Here is a 6,201-nt window from a genome sequence, read left to right as displayed (position 1 = left end):
CCTGATGAGTTTTGTTCGCCAGGGAAAAGGGCTGGCATTGGTGTTCGAGAGCCTGCGGCCCCAGGGGTCTGGTTGGCTCCTGAACTCCTGCATTGTGCAGGATACCTCCCAGACCCAAGCTGGCACCACTTGTAAGTGGGGCTGGTATGACAGTGCCAAGTGGCTCCTGCAATCTGCAATCAGGAACCAGAGGCTGCTGACTTTTGTTTCCCAGGGAAAAGGGCCGGCATTGGTGTTCAGGGGCCTGTGGCCCAGAGTGGCTGGCTGGCTGCTGAAATTCCGCATTGAGCAGGATGCCTCACAGACCCAAGCTGGCACCACTTGAAACTCAGGCTGCTTTGACGGTGCCAAGTGGCTGCTGCATTCTGCCATCAGGAACCTGGGCTGGTGAGTTTTGTTTACCAGGGAAAAGGGCTGGGGTTGCTGTTTGGGGGCCTGTGGCACAGAGTCGCCACCTGGCTGCTGAAATTATGCATTGAGCAGGATGCCTCATCTCATCTGTCCTCCTTTCACCTTCATGTTTGTCCCCTCTACAGACATTTTTACCTACTGCTATCTCTTCTAATATTTCTTTTGCACATTCACACCTGAAGACACTTCTGGACTACTCCACAAAGCCTCTTTTCTGCCTCCTCCTTAAAATCTTCCCTTAAATCCATACTTTTTGCACTGCACACAATGCCTGCTACACCAGAGGCTACTACAGTATTGCTGTCCTCATATGACAGTGGTAAATCTTTAAAACTGCTGGCAGCACACACAGATTTCTCATGCATCCTTGCACACACCATCACACGGCTCCTGATCCTAATTCTCTTCACAGCATATCATGTCCTTCTTAAAAAGCACACATAGGCTGCTGACTTTGTCTTGTATATTTGCACTGCCCTGCCTGAGATACCTGGGAAAAACTGTAAATAATAGATGCATTTCCAGAAAGTTAAAAAGTCAACGCACAATAATCCCTAGGGAGGAAAGGTTTCACCAGTAGAGATGAGCCCCAAATTCCAATCTACTCTTTCCCTTTTCACTTGCCTGGAAATGATATATTTTTTTCAAATCTGCCAGAATGAATCAGATTTCTGAGGAGCAATTAAAAAGCAGCACAGAAAGTCCTGCCTGGCAATCCCACTGCAGGACTCCTTTAGGAAAGAATTAAGTCCAGGGTTGTGGAGACATGAAATTCTTATTTGCAACTTATATGATTCCCAGCATGTAAAAATAAAAATAAGAAACCCCTATGGATAATAGCATCCCTTACTTCTGTCTTCCTGCACACAGCAGTCAGAAGCAGCTGCTGCTGCCCTTCTATATCATGACAACAATTCCTCCTGCCTTTATTGAGTCAAAGGTGGTGAATGCATAAATATTTTGTATACAAGGTAATTCTTGGGTTAGCAGGAAGGGATATTGGTCCAAATTGTCCTCCATTGTAATGGCACTCAGTTTTGATAGCTTTAAACACAGATGGTATTTATCTGTTCATTCTACAGGAAAAACACATCAGATGAGAATATAGCAGGATTTAATATTCTAATATAAATGCCATTTCTTACTCTGCTGTCAACCACAGCACTTGAATAAATATTATACCTCCTTCCTTCAAGGAATCACAGCAGGGTTATTTCTGGCAATTGAACTAGCTTCCAGGGAGATACACTCTGCTGGTGGTTTCTGCAAGGAGTTCGGTGCATGACCCCATTTTAAGATCTGTGGAGTAGCTGTTTAGCGACTCAGAGGATCAGGTCAATTGGTTTAAACCTCGTCCGGGTCCCAAGGCTGAATTGGAGCTGCACTGACAGGCAGCACCAGCAGCAGTTACTGCTGCCACCTACGGGTAGCATCCTTTTGGCTTCATTCCTCAGCGATCCTTTCTTCCTTACAAGCCACCTATACCCGATTGTGTGCATAAACAAGTACAACGGGAGAAATCTCATACTCACCAGTTCTCCCCTAAAAAGAGAACAAAATAACAGAGAAACTTCACTTATGCATCCCCCCTGAAAAGAATCAAAGAGAAGACTTTGAGCATTTAAAATTATTATCTGTGTAGGTAAGGAAAACAATAGTATCTTCTCATTTTCTGCCTTCGGTATTTTGGGTGCTGCCTTCACTTTAAAATCACTGGAGCACACTCATTCCTGACATAACAGCACTGAAATTACTCAAAATGCACCTTATCTTTTGCATATCATGTGAAAGCTGTTACAGTACTTTTCTTCCATTCAATGTGGGAAAGCATTCATGCACTGGTGACCCTCATTCTTTTCCATGCTGGGAGGTTTTTAGCTTTTCCCATTTAGAATTAAGAATGGTTTGGGGCATTCGTCACCCCTGGCAGCTCTTAATCCCCCTGAACTCTATACAATTACTGTGTTAAAATATTTTAAGTAGGTGACAGTACTAGTTAAGGCTATTTTGGATTGCACTTGTGGTACTTCTAGCTCATTAGTCTGTCTCTGACAGTGGCTAGTCCCAGATGCTTGAGGTGCAAAGTGAAGAACCTCAACAGCAGAGAATTTATGCAAGGGTACAGGAACCAGTCCCATGCTATTATAGGGAACTGTATGGTAAAATCCCTTTCCCAAGCAGACCACACTCATCTAAGAACTGATTTCAGGTTTTGATCCCTCCTGGTTCCTGTGGAGAAGCTTTTCACAAGCTGTACTGCTGAGCAAAAATCTATTAATTTCCAATCTACAATTTTTTACAGCCATTTTACACCAAATGTTCTTTTACCAGTAATGTACTTTCACATAAACAGTAGTTCTTCTTTTATTTTTTACTTTTACTCACCCGTTTTGCTTACAAATGCAAACAAGAACCACTCTCAAGCTTTGTTTTGCTTAGTTAAACAAGCCAGTTTCTTTTTAATCATCTGTGACTGAAAGGATGCTTCACTCCCCTTAATTATCCTGTTTACACAAGGGTCTCAGTTTCAATTGGATTCATCTTTACTGAAGTTACCAGAACTGTATTTCATACTTGAAATTACATTATACTCAAGGGTCAATGAAACTTTCCATGTGAACCACTGAAAATATCCAACTTGATACACCTTGGGGTTACATTTGCTTTCCTTGAAGCCATAGCACATTGCTGGGTCAACTAATAGGTCCCAGAGCTCACTTTACCTCCTTCAGTTTTCACCTAGAAGTACAGAAGATGTTGTAATTAGTCCTTATTTTGCACTTTGCATTACTTTGCCATTTCTGTTACCCTAGTTTCTAAGGTCATTCACCACTTGTTCTTTCTCTGCAGATCTCACTTTTACAGCCGAGGGGGTTGTAACTCCATAGAACAGTGAATGTTGTGTGCCTGCAGGGATGAAGTTTTCAGGACACAAAGCATTTGCTTCATTTATAGTCTTTAAGCAGGGTCTATTGGCTATCAAGGGGTAATGGATAGATTAAAGTCAAGCATTAAGCAACTTACAATCATGAAATAGCAATAAGTTTTTTGTCCTGTTGACTCTCCTGAATTGCAACTACACCATTTCTGCCTTTTCATGCAGAAATTAGTTCCCAGTGCTCAGTTACCAAAACTGATAACTCTGAAGCTAATATAACCTCCTGAAGGTGCCTCCAGAATGCAGGGAATCTATCTGCTCATAGTACACAAGAGTCTCCAACATGCAAAAAATGGTCAAAAATAGGATGTGGAAATCATAGAATCATGGAAGGTTGGAATGCTGAAAGGCATCTGGTTCAGCCCCCCTGCCATGGGCAGGAACATCTTCCATTAGACCAGGTTGCTCAAAGCTCCATCCAACCTGGCTTTGAGCACTGCCAGGGATGGGGCATCCATGGCCTCTCTGGGCAACCAATCCCAGTGCTTCACCACCCTCACAGTAAAGAATTTTTTACTAATATCTAATCTAAACCAATTATCTTTTAAATTTAAAGTCATTCCCCCCGTCCTGTAATGCCCTTGTAATTAGAGTCTCCTCATCTTTCTTGTGGATTCCCTTTAGGTACTAGAAGGTGCTACAAGCTCTCCCTGGAGCCCCCTCTTCTTCAGGGTGAACAATCACAATTCTTTCAGCCTGTTCTTATATAAAAGAGGTTCTCCAGCCCCCTGATTGTGTCCATGACCTTACTCTGGACTAACTCGGGCAGGTCAATGTCCTTTATCCATTGGGGACCCCTCCAGGTGGGGTTCCACAAGAGCTGAGTAGAGGGAGAGAATCACCTCCCTCAACCCGGTGACATGACACTGGAAAGGGAAAAAAATGAAAATGTTGATCTCTGACACAAAGTCATCTGCCCTAGGAGATCTCTGTAGCTCGTGGTAGTGACTTGCTTTCATGAGAGAAGATGAAAAGCAGCACTGTGTGATAGCCAGCATGTGTGGGTGCATCTGACCCTGATGGGGCTGGCTCCAGTTGCAGTCGGAGCCTCCATCTGTACAGCACTTCTTGCACCCATTATCTGCCATCATGTCCAGGCACAAAAAACAACTGCAAAATGCAAACTGGCAAATGATATAAAAGAAGATACTTCAGCAGTCATAGTTTTGCCTTCCAATTGTCGTAACAAGTGCAGGGCTTTGAAAGGGACCATTGAAGAAAGCATCAAAGAAAATACACTGCACCAGTTTCTGAATCATCTATAGAATGAAAAGACAATTGCTTGCAGACTCACAAATGTCAGCAATCAGTGCTGTGCTACTGCCAGGCAGTGTTCATGGAACAGCCAAGCAGATGCAGTGAACTTATTAGGCACATTTCTGCTTTTGCTTACAATGAAAACAAACACTGCTGTGTGAGTCAGCCCACTGATGTCCCTGACCATCCACAGTGCAAGTGGTTTAAGACATGGCTGTTCATGCAGCCTGCAAGCATAATGATATCTCTCTGTGTCCTGGGTTGACTATATGATATCTCTCTGTGTCCTGGGTTGACTATATCCCCAATCATCTGTTCTGTTTATGCTGAATAATAAGTTTTGCACCTTTAAGACTTGTCCCAGAGAGTGAAGGGGGGAGAGAAGAAGCGCACAGTTTTCAGACACTGCACTCACTCCTCCACATTCCTGCTCCTGGACTGTGTTGTCTGTGGATGGATAGATAGCGGGACAGAGCTCTCCTTGGCTTTTAGGTAGTTTTAGCTAGCTGAGGCAAAGAAATTCCCTGGATTTTTTTCCCTTTTCTTTGAAGCTGTTTAACCTGCTCTGAACTGAACACCCAGAAGAGCACCAGCAGCTCACACCTGTGGTCCACTGGGCGAGGCCTGGGCCATGGCATTTCCAGAACCGGAGGGACTGATAAGAGAATGAGTGAGCTGAGCTACAGCCCACCAAGGGGACTTTGCTGAGTTTGTCTCTCTTTTGGAGTGGCAAGAGGTTTTATTGTTGAATGTTGTTTATGTTTTATTGTTTAATAAACAGTTTTTTCCATTTTTCTCCAAGGAGGTGTTTTTTTCCCAAACTGGTTGGAGGAGGGGCTGATTGAATCTGCTTTCTACAGGAACCCCTTTGGGAGTTCTCTCCAAAATTTGCCCTGAACCAGGACGCTCTGATATGCAGAAGTAATATTTATAGTTTGTTTTGTAAGAACACCAAGGGCTTCTACTGTTCTGCTTTATCACCACAGCATCTGGAAGAGGGTGCTGCTGAAGACCTGCTGGCCTTGCGTACATGCACTCTCGGCTGCAGAGACACTGCTGTGCTGCTGTGATGCTGCCATGTGCCCTGGTAAGTCACCCATCTTTGTGTTTATATAGACACACCTGAATGATGCCATCTTCATGCTGATTTGCTGTAATCATTGATTCTAGTAGGAAGAAGACAAGGTGCCATGTGTTTTCTTTTGTGAATTTGTATTTAACAGGAAAACTATCAGCTTGCTCTGAAGTAAGTGCTGCCTGGAGAAAATGGCAGTGGGATGAACCAACTTCATCTCCTATTAATTTCCTACAAATATTAAGTAATGTGTCTTAACAACAGCACATAGAAAAAAACATGTTTTCCCATATTTCCCAGAAACCTGTATTTTTGGCAGAACCAAACAAACAGCACGCCTGACCCACTCTAGTGCTTACAGCACCTGTTCAGTTGTTAAGGTTCTAGACCCACCAAGTTGCCCAATCCCAGGCTTTACTTGGTTAATAACTTCAAGCCCCAAAATCTCAGTCCCATTGCAGAGTGACAAGTTCTGTCTGAAATTGTTTGTCTGGTTTAGTGGTTTAGGGGTTACAGCAGA

Source organism: Agelaius phoeniceus, chromosome 1, assembly GCF_051311805.1.
Source record: "Agelaius phoeniceus isolate bAgePho1 chromosome 1, bAgePho1.hap1, whole genome shotgun sequence".
Lineage (NCBI taxonomy): Eukaryota > Metazoa > Chordata > Aves > Passeriformes > Icteridae > Agelaius > Agelaius phoeniceus.
The sequence above is the reverse complement of the archived record's forward strand: the minus strand, read 5'-3'. Positions refer to the sequence as shown.